At 43.0% G+C, this 16,775-nt stretch overlaps 1 protein-coding gene across 1 annotated transcript in view; it reads left to right on the forward strand.

The window, feature by feature from the left end:
- The window catches only part of RFC1 (replication factor C subunit 1), a 711,111-nt gene that overhangs the window by 119,565 nt on the left and 574,771 nt on the right, over nt 1-16,775 (forward strand). The gene's annotated exons all lie outside the window — the stretch shown is intronic.

Below are 16,775 nucleotides of genomic sequence, written 5' to 3' on the forward strand. Positions count from 1 at the left end.
GCCGTAGTGTGGCTTAATCAGATAACGGTTTCTGCATCATGGGATGGCTGCTAGTTAACTTGTTAACCAGAACAGGGTCAGGAATAGGGGGATCGATACAGAACCTATAGGAATACATCACAGTATGACAGTGAATTTTTTAATTTAAGGAAAATGTAATTATTTATGCCACAAACAAACTGAATGTGGTTTCAGTGCAATCATAGAAATTATTAGGCAATTGATAAAACATTATTGGTTGTTGCTTCTTCAATAGAAACACAGTTATTATAATTTGTTCAAAATTTACAATATGGTTGTAGAAGTAAATAGAAAGAAATGTTGGACCTTAGTAAATGAGACAATTTCTCAACTGGCCTCGAAACTGCTGTTGTGAAGCACAGAAGGGCTACGTGTAAATCTCATCTGTACTAAAAGGGCCAGAAGGCCCAGAGGTTTTTACTGTTTCTCAGGTGCAGCCTTATTCTCATGATTCTGCCCTGATCAAACTCCAGAAAATGGCTCATTAGTAAAAGTGATAGTAGATATGAAACCCTTGAGCGGGAGGTCCAGATGGCCACCCAGCTGTTTTGTTTTCTCATGGTAACTTACAGAAGGCCTCCATATTAATCACATTTCATATTGGTTATCAAATGAAAGTGAGATTTTGAACTTGTGGCATGGTTACAGATTAAAGCTGATCCATAAGAAAGGAAACTAGAATGACCCTGGAAGCTATTTATTAATATCACTTCTGACCGCTACTTCTTATAACTTTGCAAGGAAGTTGCTTGGACACCTGGAAAATCCGGCTCAAATTAATTACATCATTCCAGGAGAAAAGGGTGTTTACCTGCTATTACATAATGTAATGCTATGGACAATAGCAAGAAGATCACAGAAACCTCTTGGGCAAATTATGCCGCTAATTTGTGGATCTCTGAGAGGCCCTTGATCTAGTCGACTGGAACTTCTTTTGAAGCAAGTTTCAGTACTATAAAATTCCTGCAGGTCTGCTCTTCATGATACAGCATTTACACTCATAATTGGGGTAAATTGACCTTAATGGAAATAGTGTTGTCCTCAAGAATGCCAGTTGAAAATGGTCTGAGATGCAGCTACTTTTTGGTATATATCTTGCACACTTTCCAGATCCTTTTCAGTAAAGATGGGTAATTCGCATATTCCCTGTTGGATATTTGCTGATGCTAGCTTACAAAGAAAAAAGAATGTTCTTGAGGAGTATTGTAAGAATAATTGCATAACTTTTTAAATATTACAAAGACCAAAACCTTTTCTTTTTTCCTAGAAGAACCAGGAAGCTTCCCTGGTTTCCCTCTAATGTCCCACTTGAGCATGTATAGGTGTATACATATCTAGCCACTCAAACCAAGGGAAGGAGAAGATTATTGAAAGGATACTCCAACTTCCCCGGGAGGAACAGATATAATGGAGAGGGTGCCTCCCCCATTATGTAGTACCGATCTCCCAATTGAAGTTGGATTTTTATTTTAATTTTTTTCACCCATCCTACTGTGTGGCATGTTTCATCATTAAGACCTCACCCGGTATATCTAGCATTATCAGGCGGGCTCAGTATCACTTTTGGAGGGGGCCTTTTGGTGTAAATACTCTTCGTGCAGGATATGGAGGATAGGTAAAATAGCCTGCAGGTGATTACCTTTTGAATTATTGTTGAGGCACCTTTGTCAGTTTTAAAAAAAAGGGTGGGTGTTTGATAGGTAGGTAAATAATGTATTTTGTCAGTTATCTAAAACCATTACAATAAGTAAAAAGAACAGTTAAGATTACATATAAAATATCCTTAGATTCAAGATGAAATGTTTATTCCTCAGATATGTGAGATCAGGACATAGGATGTGCCCAATTGTTTACGTGCCCCGTTTACAAAGATAATTACAAAAAGGGGATGGTGATGGACAGAGTATCTGAGTTAATCAGAACACTCCTACCCAGTCAACAGATCAGGGCTTGATCCATCACCGTTTTTTAGCTCACTGCACCATCCCTGTTCAGAACCTGATCAAGCCCTGATCTGTTGACTGGGTAGGAGTGTTCTGATTAACTCAGATACTCTGTCCATCACCACCCCCTTTTTGTAATTATTTTGGCCACCATAAGTGTGGAAGGGTATGCTCAGATGTGAGTCCCTTGCTCACTGCACCACCAGGATTCAAGCAAGCCGGGCCGACGACGGCTGAAATGCCAGAAACCGGTCCCCGGAAGCTTGTTTCCTTTCCAGTAAAGAATTGGCTTGGTAGTTTGGTCTGCCCTGTTCCCATGATGCACTGGGCCAGGGACAGACTAATTTGCATATACCCAGGTTCTGAACTGGGATGGTGCAGTGAGCTAAAAAACGGTGATGGATCAAGCCCTGATCTGTTGACTGGGTAGGAGTGTTCTGTTTAATTCAGATACTCTGTCCATCACCACCCCCTTTTTTAATCGTTTTGGCCACCACAAGTGTGGAAGGGTATGCTCAGATGTGAGTCCCTTGCTCACTGCACCACCAGGATTCAAGCAAGCCGGACCGTCGACGGCTGAAATGCCAGAAACCGGTCCCCGGAAGCTTGTTTTCTTTCCAGTAAAGAATTGGCTTGGTAGTTTGGTCTGCCCTGTTCCCATGATGCACTGGGCCAGGGACAGACTAATTTGCATATAGCCAGGTTCTGAACTGGGATGGTGCAGTGAGCTAAAAAACGGTGATGGATCAAGCCCTGATCTGTTGACTGGGTAGGAGTGTTCTGTTTAATTCAGATACTCTGTCCATCACCACCCAATTTTTTAACCGTTTACAAAGATGACATTCTCTGCCACTGTTTGAGGGCTGTAACTATGATCTTTCAATTTGTAATAAGGCAATGTATAGCAGTCTGAATCGGAGGAATGCAGTTTTGATTGATAGATCCAACTCAAGTGGCATGCCTATGTATTATGTAGGTATTTATAATAGAATTTGAGATTTTATATTTGAGTGGATTTCCTGTCTTTATAATAAAAAGTTGTTTTTATATCTTTCTTAATCATAAGTTTTCAATTTTATTTCCTGAATTGATAAAATCGAAATAGAGGGAAATTTGTAGTTTTTAGTTAAAAAAACAAATACATAATTGTACTCCGTTATCATGAAGCCCAATTGTAGGCTTAACTCCAGCTCTTTTTTTTAATGATTCTTTGTAGTGTTCAACTATTCAGCCTATAGCAAGCGCAGATATAGTTTAGCAAATTTATGGAATTTAATGCCTCTAAGTGTGTGGAGCCCAGTTCTAGTCTCAGTAGAAAAAGAGGAGATGAAGATCTTAGATTAAAGGTTTGTCAAATCAGTTTGATAAATAGTGAGTCTAGGTTAGTTATAGTTTTTTTAAACTGTTGCACCATATAGAAGAACTGGTAGTATTTTGTTTCTTGGAACCTTGACTGTGGGACTGATTGCCCCGTCTGTGTAGTGAATTGTGCATCGCTTAATGGCTTGCGTGGTACCAGTAGCCTTTCATGTGTGTTTTAAAAAAAAATCTTTTTCCTTGTGATATAAGCCAATTTAGGTTTGTAACAATTTCAAGACCAAGATAAGTATTTTGTAATACTTGGTCTATCTTCTTGTTGGCCATTGTCCAAACTTCTGCATTTACACAGCGAAGTACATTTTTGTTTTATTATTGTTGATTAACAAATTATTTTGTTTGTTATAAGACTTTAGGGTATCAAGTTGTCTTTGTAGAGCCTTCTGAATTGTTGTTAATAAAACAAGTTTTTCTGCATATATAATTTCGACAGATCACAGGCCCTATGATCTAAAATTTGTATGATATTATAGGTTCATTGTGGAAAAAGAAGAGGGACCAATGAACAAACTTGCTTCAAACTAATATCAGGGTTAGCTTTACCATTTGTTAGTTTAGCTTGTAACCAGGTATTACTATGTAGCGTAGTTAGTAGATGTAGCGACACTTGATCTAATCCCAATTTATTTAGTTTTCACAGGAGGGTATTTGTGGGATATTTGTGTCTACCTTATAAAAGGCTGTGGAATAGTCGATAAGGCATACAACTAGTTTAAAAGTTTTCGTTTCTGCTAATCAACGAGCCAGGGTAGTCAGGGTGAATATATTGTCCATTGTGAAGCAGTTGTGGCTGAATTCTGTCTGTCTTGGGGGGATTATGATAATAGTAGTAGCTCATCTTTCTAAGATGCAGAGAAGATATTTGGCAAAGATTTTGCCTTCAGAGTCTAGTAAAGCAATCATCCTGTTGTTAGTTGGATCTGTTTCTTTGGCCACTGTTATAAATTGGTTGGACAATAGATTCCCATCAAAATGCTTTATTTTGGTTAAAAATTAACTTAAAAGGTGCAAAAAAATCAAATTTAAAATAATTTCATAAACCTCATCATCCAGGTAAAATAAAAAAATGATTTCAGTGTTCATGACACTTTAAGAAGTGCAGTAAAATAATAGTGGCATACCCAGGTTTAGAGCGTTTGCTGAAGGTCATTGCAGAGGCAGTCAGATTGGGCCTCATTAAAAATATAAATCATCATACTAGAAGTAATGTATGAAAAAAAGATAGCACAAAAATAAAAGCAAGTGGCAATTAACAAGTATCTTTCCCTTTAAGTACAAAACAGATTTCGCAGTCATATTATTTCCAAAGTTACATAGCAGGAGAACCAATGACCGTTATGATAGTGGGCTAGAGATTGCCAGTACATAAATGTGCACAATCTAAGATTGGTGGGCAAAAATCTTGGAAAGGTGCAAATTAAAGGAACAGGGTAGAATGATAACGGCATACGTAGATTCTATGCTTTCATAAGAGCAAATAACAAATCTCAATAAGATGTACTCTTATATTAACAGAAGTGCAAAAGCATACACAGAAAATGAACGTTCGGTATCTGCAGGAACAGCTTCTAACAAATTAAGCTAACAACAAACAAGCCCTACCAAGTAACAAAAAGTTGCCTCATACACATGTATTGTACACACTCCCTTTGATCAGATGTAAGAGCATAGTATAATAAACATCATTCCTAGTCACACCTGGTCCAAGCATAGCAGCAGTATATCTATAATAGGGACACACCACTGACTATACAACATCCTACCACCGAGGCCCCTTGATCTTCTTTACACAATGACTGTTTTTAATGAAAGGATTTTAGTGCCCATCTCTTAAGTTAATAAAATTAAGAGATGGGAACACATACTCTTGTCACACCTAATAGAGTTCAATTATACAGTTATAATATAAAACAGGCCTGCACTGCCGTCGCTCTAACAGACCACGCCCGCTGTAAGAATCTTGAAAGAGCGAACACAATAGGTTCTGATGTGTCAGATCTTCGTATGCGCAAAGCCAACAGACAGTGCCTTTCTCCTATGTTGAAACATAATCGGAGAATCCACCGGGACCTCAAAGTTTTATATTTGTGACACAATAATAGGAAATGCACCTCAGTTTCTGTTGTGTTAGGGAAGAAAGGGAAGTCCCCTGTCTCATCCCCCACTTTACCCCACTTCGAGGTAAGAGCCCTGAGGGGTAGTGAGGTACTGGGTTTTTAGGAACCGGTACCGAACCGGTAACCCAGCGGTGCCAGGGGATCAACACACCAAAGACCTCGGGTTCTCCTGAGTCAGACCCACAGAAACTTCAGAGTCTTCTAGGTGAAGTCAAAGATTAGTTTATTGGCTGCAACCAAGGTGACAGGGTCCTAGAAGTACAATGCCAGTATATTCAGGAGACTGCACACTTTCATGAAGTCAGGCTTCTCTTCTTATACCTAATATTCACCCTTTGGCGAAACATTCCTTGGGTGCGCGGTATTTCATTTATGGTTACTGATTACAAAAAGAAAGCAGAGTCATGATGACATGTACATATTTCACGTCGTGCTGCCCATAACAAATCATCCGGCAAGGCCCAACATTTCATCAGATATCGCTGGACCCCTAATAAAAATGGTCACCTCCCCACCATAAAATAAGTGAGGAAAAGGAGAAAAGAAAGATGTGAGCGAGATATGGCAGGTGTGCGTGCTGAAATGGCTTTATGGCCGGTTGGGCCTAGATACTATCTTGCTTGGCCACTGGGAGGGAACTGACCTAACGAGCTCGGCCTGGGGCAATGGTTCTAACTTGTACTGGGGTCAGGAAGAAGTCGATTAAGGAGTACGTGTCCTTGTGGAATCAAATTCGACTGGATTAAGGCCTATGTAGAGGGCAACATGCAACTAAGGGTTCAGACAGTAAATGACGATTTCGAGGTGAAATTGTCACTCGAATATACCGCAAATACATGTACTTGATGTACTCGTCATTTCCGGTCTTTTGATACCAAATTCGTCCTATTTCGACGAAGTTTTTATTCTCGAGTCCGGTACTATTACGGATCCATATTTTTCAGAACCACAGACCCTCCTTTTGCCCTTACATAGGCAATTAATCTATCCTCATGTTAATCTGAGTCCAGATCTATATTCCTAAAGTCATTGAGGTGTTGCTGCAACATCATTCTAGTGCTGAGTTCGTGTCTTGACACAGGCTTCCTTACACATGATGTAGCACAGAGGCCACATATTGCAGGAGCACACTGTATGCATAGACAGAACAGGAAAAGAATGGCTAAGACCATCCCAATGACCATCAGAATTTTCCATCCCCAGGCAGATATCAGTTCCCAGAACCATCCCATTAATGACCAGTCTCCTTTATCCACATGAATAGATTCGGAAATCTTATGGAGTTTGGAGATGGCCCCGTACACTGTTGGAGCATTATCTGGAATAAAAATGCAACAACTGGACTGGATCTATTTGCATACTCCACCCCGGTCCGCAAGTATTACATCCAAAGCGACCCGGTTCTGAAGGGTCATCAGTCGATCCGACTGGAGCTCAGCAGTCAGGTTACTAAGGGCACCGGCAGTCTCAATCACGGTGGATTCAACTACCCTTGTCAATTGCCTTATGTTTCTGCTGTTAACCATGGCTCCCCAGAACGGCAGAATACCCATTGCAAAGTCACCAAACTCTTGACCCGCAGTGTCTTCTTTACTCAAAACACCCCGGACTATCCTTGTCCGATGGTAATCCGCCGCTGCTGTGTAGGTGGGAGGTAACAGGAATGAAACAAAACATGAGCCCGAGAAGTCAGGGGGCAACCATGTATAGGCTCTATCGTGGCAGATGAAATAAGTACCCTTTGCGGCTAAAAAGGCAGGGGAAGTCTGAGATCCAAAAACATACGTTTCTGTGCAGACACTCTTCCCTAGCTGAGCTCTGGGATTCCTACCAATACCTTGCAGACACAGGTGACCTTGATGGGGTACGATCCAGATAGGGGACGATCTCTTGGCTTGCTGTTTCTCACTCAGTGTAGTGCCATATCCGGTCACATTCCAACCTACATATGCAAGTATCTCATTGTCTGGGGTATCTTCGTAAGAAGTCACTTCCTTGATCATGTCAACTATACCCTTCACTAGGGCGCTAGTCTTGAGGTTGTCTTTTACAGAACGTAGGGGTTGGATTTCTCGTGCATATATGAACATTGTCCTATATGCCCATACTGACCCATTGTGACTAAATGGCAGGACCAAATAGGGGATACCTCTATCCGTGGTGTGGGGCATGAGACCACACACCCAACAGTTGGTTGTGTTCATTACAAGTTGGTGTTGGTGTAATAGCTGGACGAAGGAGTTATTAATGAACTCTAATCTCCTATTTGATTCGTGGTCAGGCAAAGAGTGGAAAGAATGAGAGGAAACAGTAGGGGGAGGTATGGGTGATGTAGTAGGCGTGAATGTCATATGAGAAGAGAATAAAACATAGCTTATCAAAAACACCATTAAGCTAAATATCATAAAAATACACATCATTACAAAAATTTTCTTTCTCATTGTTTTCAAAAGTCTCTGCTTAAAGTTCATTTGTCTGGCAGTTCTCTCCACATCAGGAAACTCCATCCTCTCTAAGGTGCTGCCCGCGGCGGTAGGTTGTTTCTGCTAAAGGATGCTTCCGTCAGTCTAGGGTGGCTCCCTTCGACCAACTGGAACCAGCAACCTATTGTTGTCAGCTGCACCCAAAAGTCTTTAGTCAACCGCGACCCTAGCAGCGGAACCCGGATGGCGGTTCAAAAAAAACAAAAATAAGCAAGTTACCTAGATGGGAGAATCTGCATTTTCAAAATAGCATTTTGGAAGGAAAAACTTATTATTTTATTAGTCCACAGGTTTTTCTCTCGGATCAAAAAATGAATCACTTTTACTTTAGTCTGTTTTTCTCGGTCGGAAATTATAGCGTCTTTTCCCGGGTGCTGTCTGGTCCGGAAATAGTAACTCAGGTTCCACAGAGTTCAATTGTTCTGATGGCGGCGTAGTTTCTTGAAAAATGTTCTTACTGTCACAATCATGTTTAGCTTCTTTTACGCGTTCATCAATTGTGCGCTTTGAGTCAGCGCCTCCTGTCCGGACCCATTGGTCATGTGGCAGAGGGAAAGGTATTTTCTTACAATGGATCCCGTGGACCCAATTGGCCTTCCCCTCCACTTTAACGGTCGACCTTGTAGACAGGAGGACGAGGTGAGGTCCGGTCCATCTGGGCTGGTCGTTTCTTGTCCTCTGGAAATTCTTGACCAGAACCCAGGAGCCAGGGTCAATGGAGTGACCCGGTGTCTCGGAAACCGGAGGCAAGGTGTTGTGGACCTGTTGATATAAAACACGCAATTTAGCCGTCAATTCATACAGATAGTCGAGCAAAATTGGGTGTTGCAGCTCGCTAAACTTCGTGGGCCTAGGCACTCCCCATATGTTGGCTGGCCGACCAAAGACTATTTCATAGGGGCTGAGTTTCATTCGGGAATGCACAGTCATTCTGGTGGATAGGAGTGCTAAGGGTAGAGCGTCGGGCCATTTAAGACCCGTGCTCGCTTGGATTTTGGCCAATTTAAGTTTAAGCGTGCCATTGTAACATTCCACTAATCCAGCTGATTGGGGGTGATTTGCAGCGTGGAACTTCTGACTAATGCCTAGCCCTTCACACACTCGTTTCATCACACAACCCACAAATTCACTTCCGTTGTCCGACCAGACCATTCTAGGCATTCCGAACCTGGGGAAGAACTCTTTCACAAGGGCTTTCGCTGTGGACAAGGCAGTATTGTCCCTTAGGGGATAGGCTTCTACCCACCTTGAGAAGGCGCAAACAACCACGAGCACATATTTTAAGTTGTTGCACCTCTCCATGTGTATGAAATCTAGCTGCAAAACCTCGAACGGATACGTAGGAGGTGCAAAATGACCAGCTGGAGTTGGGGTTCCCCTACCAGGATTGTGCTTCAGACATACCATGCAATTCTTGACAACATTTTCTGCACACTTGGGAATCCCTGAATTCTTCCACACTGGGGCCAACAACTCGCAAATCCCTTTCGCGCTGATATGGGCCATCCCATGAGCCATTGTAACCACTGCAGGCACATATGCATCGGGTAACATCCATCTCTGTTGCTCTGTCGATTCAATCCAACAACCATTTACATCCATTCTACCTGTACTTTCTTTCCACATGCTTAACTCTTTCTCCGTGGCCTCAGCTTGGATGGACTTCACACTTTCTATTGTGTTTTCACATATTCCAACATCACCAGTCCATCTTTCTGGGCTCGCAACATACATTCGGCTCATCACATTCTTTGCCGTTTCTTTAGCAGTTTCATCAGCAAATGCATTTCCACGACCAACATCATCGATCACTTTCTTGTGTGCACTACATTTTACAACTGCTACTTTCAGGGGCAACGTCAGTGATTCAAGAAGCTCATTCACCAACTGACCATGCTGAATCTTAGCTCCATGCGAGGTCAGGAACCCACGTTCTCTCCACAATCGTCCAAAACTGTGAGCCACTCCAAAAGCATACTGACTGTCGGTATAGACAGTCACTTTCATTCCTTTTGATAACACACATGCTCTCGTCAGTGCCACGAGTTCGGCGGCTTGAGCCGAACCATGTGGTATTCGCGCAGTTTCAATGATTGTGTGCAGAGTTGTGACAGCATACGCTGTAGTCACGTTACCATTTGGGAGTTTAAAGCATGAACCATCCACCCATAATGTACCATCACATTCGGCGAGAGGAGTATCGGATAGATCAACTCTCCCTTTGGTCTCCTCCTCCGTTCTGAGGAAACAATCGTGCTGCTCTGAAGCATCCGATTCCTCAGCAATTGGTAACAATGTGGCTATGTTCAGAGTACTGCACCTTTTGATGTGCACATGGCTTGCTAGTAGCGTCAATTCATAACTGGACAGTCGAGCACTAGTTAAGTGCTGTGTCTTGGTCCTATTTAACAATGTGTCTACTGCATGCGGGACCATCACGATTAGTGTATTATTCATTACTAGGCCTGCAGACTGTCGAATAGAAACAGCTGCTGCTGCTGTGGCCCTTAGACAACTTGGCAATGCTCGTGCTACCGGATCCAAAGTTGACGAAAAATAGGCGCATGGCCGTTGTCTATCTCCGTATAACTGAGTCAGCACAGACAATGCACAGCCCTCCTTCTCGTGGACATATAATGTGAAAGGCTTACTGTAGTTGGGGTTACCTAACACAGGGGCCGAACATAATGCTGTGCGTAATTCGAGAAAACTTTTCTGACACTCATCGGACCAAGGAATGGGATTGGGTGTATTTGTACACGTTAGTGCCAATAAGGGTTTGGCTAATAACGAAAAATTTGGAATCCACTGTCTACAGTACGATGTAATGCCCAAGAAAGCGCGTACTTCTCTCTGCGTTCTTGGCACATTTAATTTCGCTATTGCCTGAATTCTTTCTGGGGTCAGTTTCCTTCCCTCCTTCGATAAGAGATGACCTAAGTAGGTCACTTCTTGTCGGCAATATTGGAGCTTGGAAAGTGACACCTTGTGATGTAGATCACATAGATGACGCAGTAGTGCCAACGTGGCCATTTTACATATTTTCTCAGTATCCGCAGCTATGAGCAAATCGTCCACGTACTGTACTAGAGTGGAACCTTTGGGCAAAACCATTGCGTCAAGCTGACTTTTCAGAGCTTGACTGTATATTGAGGGGCTCTCACAGTAGCCTTGAGGAGCGCGTTTAAAGCGGAAACTGCGACCACCTAAACTAAAGGAAAAAATATCCCTGCTTTCCTCAGCAATCGGGATACTGAAGAAAGCATTCTTCAGGTCAATCACCGAAAACCATGCTGCGGATGCTGGAATCATAGTCAATAATGTTGTAATGTCGGGGACAACTGGGAATTGTGGCACCACTATCTTATTTACTTCCCTAAGATCAATCACAAATCTATACACAGGTGGCTGAGAAGGGTCAGTTCGTTTTAAAACAGGCAGAACAGGACTATTGCAAACATTCCCTCGTGTTTCTTCAATTACGTCTTTCTCAATCAACTCGTAAACAATCGCTAGCAAAGCTTTTTCGCCCTCATTGGATATTCTGTATTGGGGAATTCGTGGCATTTTGACATTCGACTTCAATGTTACAACATACGGTGGAATTTCTAAAAGACCTACATCATTCGGACCAGTAGCCCAAAGAATATCCGGAAGAAGTGTCAATTCTGTTGGAAGCGTATTTCTCGACAAATACATGGGAGAAACCACTTTCTTACCTAAAGTCAGTTGTACTCCTGAGGGAGAACAGTACAAAGTCGCATACAATCTTTTTAGCAAATCTAATCCTAGCAAATTTTCACCACAACCTGTTGTCAAAATAAGGGGTGCTTCGAATTCACAAGGACCAACAGAAAGAGATAAAGGGTCAGAAATCGGATTTCTAACCGGGGCGCCAGAAAAACCTACGGAAACGTTCATTTCGCCAGACAAAGGTGCGCCAGGGAGTTTGGAGTGCATAATAGAACTCTTTGTAGCACCAGTATCCAACAGAAAAGGTTCTGACACACCCGATGTAATCACCTCAACGTAAGGTCCACTCTGATCTACTGGAACTGAAACAACTCCCTCTCCTTGTCTAAGGCTGTCCTAGCAATCGTTATTCTCCCACTGCTCATTTTCTGTGTAATACTCATCGACGTAGTATTGCGCTGTCCTGTCAGATACGTTATTTTGCTGGTCAAACCTGTTCATAGAGTTTTGTGGTGGAAGGGGACGTGCGTCCTGAGGGGTGTTTCCACGCCCTCTACCTCTAGGCGCTTGCTGACTACCACGACCTCGTACACCAGAAAACTCGTTCGTACGTTGCGGCAGGGCAGGACAGTCATATTTGTAATGACCTTCTTGTTTGCAGTATAAACACTGATTAGGACCTACGCGGTTTTGATTGTAATCAAATCTCTGCAAGTTTCTCTGCGGCTGCTGAAAAGTGTTCCGGTAGTGATTCGGACCATTATTATTTTTATTATCACCACCACGTGGAGGATATGCTTGCTGTAGCAAAACCTTCGTTTTGAGTTCTCTAGTTTTCTTCTCTACTTTATCTTTCTCATCCTTCTCTCTATTCTCGTAGTACTGTGCGGTAGCTAATATCTGGGCTGAAGATGAGACTGCCCAAGAGCTTTCTAAATCTTTTAATTTCCTACATAAGTCTGGAAGCAGATTGTGCACAAATTTATCGACGAACAATCTCTGACCACCTTCTGTGGTCATATCTTGACCGCTGTGGTCAATGAATGTTTCTTCAAATCTGGTGAAGAAATCTGACACAGTTTCTTCTTTCTTTTGCTTGCATGCAGATAACTTATCCCAATTTACACGTATCGCAGGCATTATTGTCTTCATGTAATCTACTATCCTACCAGGTAGTTCCGCTATCAGGGGCTCAGGTTTTGCACCACCAACTTGTCGTGCATCTGCAACAGTAATATTAGCCCACGTGTCACCTAATTCCTGGTCATGATCTTCATGACGAATTTTTCCCCATAAAGGCTGTGGAACAACGTTCCCGAATAACATATCGATATCGGCTAAATTCATAATACATGACCCAGCAGTTTGCGATAATTCTTTATAGTACCCTGCAGGATTTTTACGCGGATCTGGTAGTGTTTGTTTGAGTGCTAAAACTTCAGCTCGCTTCCATGGAACATGTACCCATACTCGGTGAAAGTGGGGCAGGACAGGTGGGACAGCTGTCGCATCACCCTCTCTCCACTGTGGGGGAACTTCTCTCATAGGGTATTGTCGTGCCTTTTTCCTACTGGATGCACAAGATTCCGATGGTGACCCAGAACTACTTCCCTTACTTCGATGTGATAATAGCATTTCAACTGCTTCTTCCACATCGGGACCTACAATCATACCCAGACTAAAGTGAAACCTTATACGACACATCTCTTGTGGGAGGCAATCCTGATCATTGTCTTCTAAATCTTCGCAAAGAAAAACACACATCTGTTCGAACACATATCTCTGTGTCGCTGTTTCCCATTGATGGAAAACTTCCATGACAGACTGTAAATCATATTTTGCAGTGTCCATGACCCATTTCCGAGCTAAATTATTCAGGGAATCTCTCTCTTGATAATCGGGCAGTTGACTTCGCAACTGTCTTTTTCCTATGTTAGGGGTCGTAGCAGGCGACCCGAAAAGTGGTAAAAGAAGATTAGTAACAGTACTGGCCATTTTCTGCCGAAGGGAAGGTGAGACGGAAGAACAAACAGATGAAAGAACGGGGTGAGGTAAAGCGGATGCAGAGATGGCAGAAGAGGTATGAGGAATAATAGATGTGGTACTAGGCAAAATCATAGAAGGGGCATTTGTAGAAAGTACAGTAGGCAAGATCGTAGAAAGCACAGGAGCAACAGAAGTGGTCGGTGGGCCTAGAGGAGGCTGCACCGAAGAAGTAGGAGCCAGCTGAAGAACAGCTGGTGGGTGCTGTGGAAAAGCCAGAGGCGCAGCTTGTGCAACTAAAGGTTGCGGGGGTGCGGTAGCATTCTGCGCATAGGGCGGTGGCGAAGTTAACAATTGCGACATTAATTGATCTTTTTCACGCTCTTTTGCTTTCCCTTGCTGAAGAGACGGCAAAACTGGATAGCACTTATCTATTGCCATTTTACGTTGCCTGTGCAATTGTTCATTTATCTGCTCTTCCTCATTATCTTTAAACTGCACGGCAGCTTGCATTACTGAAAGTCCCTCTTCTCTCTTATTTTTCTTAGCTAATTTAATCTCTTTTTGTTTGGCTTCTTTGCGCCATATGCGGAAAGAGTCAAACATCGCCGGCCGGGCTTTCTTTTTGAAGAGTTTAACTTCAAGGTTATCTAAGATTTCAGAATCAAAGCTACCATATTGGGGCCATTTTAAAACACCGTCTTTCCTAGTGTATTTAATCCATACCTCGTTGTAAACGATGGGGCCTACCCCATGTTTAGCGTATAGCTCGTAAGTCGGAGTTCCAACTGGAGGAACCGGACATGAGTCCTCCAATCGGGAGTCCCTATTATTATTACCAAGACAAAACAAATTCCCGAGTCTAAGACTAGGCATCCTTTCTCTCTAGTCTAGTTCCAAAACTTCAAAGGAGTTATCGATTACGATATTGCTCGTGAAAACACGAGTCCTTCGGTTATGGTACTTGCAAGAACCAATAAAAACCTTTATGTATTTCTAAGATATCACAAAGTAAGTCCAACTAAGGACTAGGAGACGCTCCACTTATACTTAACTGAAAATTATCGATGGCTTCACCAGAAGACTCGTCTCAGCGTTTCGCTCTACCGAAAATGTCAAGGGTCCAACATCAGGGCGATAGCCAGGGCAGCAGTCCTTGTAGCCGTCGGGAAGCGGGGAACCTCGTAGTAAAGACCTTCGGACCACGTCGACATGCAGGGGTCGATGAGGTGGTGGGCCCTCCTCCGGAATTTTCACACGAAGCTCCTCACGATCTTCAGGCTGATTGGTACCACTGGAATCGCTCCAACGCTGGGCGCCAAATGAGGTACTGGGTTTTTAGGAACCGGTACCGAACCGGTAACCCAGCGGTGCCAGGGGATCAACACACCAAAGACCTCGGGTTCTCCTGAGTCAGACCCACAGAAACTTCAGAGTCTTCTAGGTGAAGTCAAAGATTAGTTTATTGGCTGCAACCAAGGTGACAGGGTCCTAGAAGTACAATGCCAGTATATTCAGGAGACTGCACACTTTCATGAAGTCAGGCTTCTCTTCTTATACCTAATATTCACCCTTTGGCGAAACATTCCTTGGGTGCGCGGTATTTCATTTATGGTTACTGATTACAAAAAGAAAGCAGAGTCATGATGACATGTACATATTTCACGTCGTGCTGCCCATAACAAATCATCCGGCAAGGCCCAACATTTCATCAGATATCGCTGGACCCCTAATAAAAATGGTCACCTCCCCACCATAAAATAAGTGAGGAAAAGGAGAAAAGAAAGATGTGAGCGAGATATGGCAGGTGTGCGTGCTGAAATGGCTTCATGGCCGGTTGGGCCTAGATACTATCTTGCTTGGCCACTGGGAGGGAACTGACCTAACGAGCTCGGCCTGGGGCAATGGTTCTAACTTGTACTGGGGTCAGGAAGAAGTCGATTAAGGAGTACGTGTCCTTGTGGAATCAAATTCGACTGGATTAAGGCCTATGTAGAGGGCAACATGCAACTAAGGGTTCAGACAGTAAATGACGATTTCGAGGTGAAATTGTCACTCGAATATACCGCAAATACATGTACTTGATGTACTCGTCATTTCCGGTCTTTTGATACCAAATTCGTCCTATTTCGACGAAGTTTTTATTCTCGAGTCCGGTACTATTACGGATCCATATTTTTCAGAACCACAGTAGGCACCAGCTTGAAAACAAATACATAAGGACTTTACCGGGGGGGGGGGCTGGGGATTCTGTCTATAGACTGCTCATCGTTGTGACTTAGTTATTTATCTGTCAGGCTATCTTGCCTTCCCTCCCACCATACCATCGGGAGAACATATTCCCAATAAATGCTCTTGATCTTCATGTCTGCGTTGCTTTTCAACTTACTGGGTTCCTGCCACAAGCCCTCACGCTTTCATTCACTGCGCAATGTTTTAACAGCTTTCACCCAGGGTGTGCTACAGCCATTATCTAGCGTTAACTCCTGTAGGGCAGCTTGGTAAGGTGCCAGCTCCTGGATTGTCAAACTTCTGACCTAGTAAAGCAAGATTTTGAGTCTGGCAGTTTGGTCAATCCTGTTTAGGTCCTATTTTAGAGGTATAAGTGGTGTACTTACAGGAACATTCAAAAGAGATATAAAACATTTATTTTTTGCAACAACTAGTCCTGAACTGTCATTCGAACCCCAGAGTTCTGCCCCATATTAAGGACCACCTTTGTCCAAAGCTCTATTTATCTCGAGGACTGGGGACATCGCCCTATTAGTAGATATTTTATGCTTCACTATGGCTGCTGATCTATGGGTTAGTATAGAAATGCTTTTCTGCAGCTGTAGTCCCCAAAAGCGCTTATATATGAGCCTTACTCCTACGAAGTCGAAGCTCCTGACTTGTTTTATAGTCACACCCTCCACGATCATTTTACCCAGAAGGTGCGATGGGGATTAGTGGCCACTTACTTAGATGTCTTAGCGTTGATCTCTAAGCCCTTGCTCCTTACCCATAGGGTATCATCGGCAAAAAGCAGAACAGGGGTACAAGTGGCAGCTATCTTGGGGGCATCATGCTGGCACTTGTTTAGTGCTTCATCTGCCCCATACATAAACCGAGAGAACAACTTGGGAGCCAATACACACCTCTGCCTCACCTCAAGCTGG

This window comes from Lissotriton helveticus, chromosome 2_2 (assembly GCF_964261635.1).
Source record: "Lissotriton helveticus chromosome 2_2, aLisHel1.1, whole genome shotgun sequence".
Classification (NCBI taxonomy): domain Eukaryota; kingdom Metazoa; phylum Chordata; class Amphibia; order Caudata; family Salamandridae; genus Lissotriton; species Lissotriton helveticus.